Source organism: Mus pahari, chromosome 13 (assembly GCF_900095145.1).
Source record: "Mus pahari chromosome 13, PAHARI_EIJ_v1.1, whole genome shotgun sequence".
In the NCBI taxonomy this organism is placed as follows: domain Eukaryota; kingdom Metazoa; phylum Chordata; class Mammalia; order Rodentia; family Muridae; genus Mus; species Mus pahari.
Window position 1 is genome coordinate 76,494,036 of NC_034602.1, and position 1,466 is coordinate 76,495,501.

Sequence of the window (1,466 nt, forward strand, 5' to 3'; positions counted from 1 at the left end):
GGGGGGAGGGATATGGGAAACTTTCGGGATAGCATTTGAAATGTAAATAAAGAAAATAATAATAAAAAAATGTAATAAAAAAAAAGAGTGATGATTTTCTTATCTAAGTTCTCAGAAGGTATACTATTTCCTAAAGAGATATTATATTTTTTTTCTCACTGTCCTGGGTCATGGAGTTATAGTTCAGTGTTCAGTGGTGTGGTAAGAATTCTGTTCTCATTGGAAGATACTTGTCCCCTAATTCACAAGATTTCAACATTCATTGTGATTTAGATGAGAATAACATCAAGATGAAACATATAAATAAGACCTCTGAGTCACCGTGAGGCAAACAGATGACTTTGAATGTTTCAGGAACAAGTGCTTCAGGCATGTATTCAAGGGTAGCCTGTACTATACATTAATAATTGGGTAAACGCTCATTCTATTGAATGAGTGAATGAATAAATGAATCTAGACAATTGGCACAAATATTTTATATTTATTCATAATTTCTGGTTAAAGTCTTCTAAATTCTTATGTATTATTTTATACAGTATTTTTCCAAATTTTATACCACAGGTGTTATGTTTTACATATTTTGTCAATGTTGCAAGTAGAACATTGGATAATTGATGTATTTGATGTTAATGATTTAGAAAGAACTACAGCCTAAATAAAGTTTGGATGACTCTAACCACAGGGCATACCATTTTCTTCCTCTACAGGAGATATAAAGACAACAATTTATGTCAGTATGTTTTCTTCATTGATGAAGCTGCACAGCACAAAACATCAGATACAGACATGGGACTCATCAGTCATTGAGCTATCAGAAGATTATATCCATCTTCATAAGACTGGAGTTAAACACTTTGGGAAATAGCACTCAGTGACACAACTGACTTGAACTACTTTAATAAGAGAATTATCTTAAAATCTCAATTAGAGACAATTTTATGTAAATAAATGTATATGCATATACATCAGTCATGTTTGTTCCAAATAAAAATACTAATATATTTGTCCTTTTTCTGTTATATTATAAATTACCTTTGAAGACAAATGCTGTGTTTTCCAAATAAACTTAATACTTGCTAGTTTATTAAGATTAAAATTATTATTAAAATATCATAACATAATGCATTTCAAAATTGCTTTGATTGTATGTCTATATCTACATAGATACTTGGTTTTATTTTTGTCTAGCACTAAAGGGGATCCTATTCCTCTGTCTCTATTCCAATAAATAATAATCAGAATAGAGGGTAACATTACTAAGAATAAAGATTTTAATTTATTTAAGTTACTAATCTATGACAAGTATTAATTTATTATTACTGAGATGGACTATGAATAAGAAGTCACAATAGATATGATTTACTTCATTGTAAACAAATAATTTCAACAGTGAATTCTGTAGTCTTTTAAGTTAAATTTAGATTCTGCTTCCAGTAGTTTAGGTAGTGTAGTGGCTATTCCTGGTT

At 29.4% G+C, this 1,466-nt stretch overlaps 1 protein-coding gene across 2 annotated transcripts in view; it reads right to left on the reverse strand.

The window, feature by feature from the left end:
- The window catches only part of LOC110330766 (sulfotransferase family cytosolic 1B member 1), an 18,879-nt gene that overhangs the window by 1,346 nt on the left and 16,067 nt on the right, over positions 1-1,466 (reverse strand). The window lies entirely within an intron of this gene.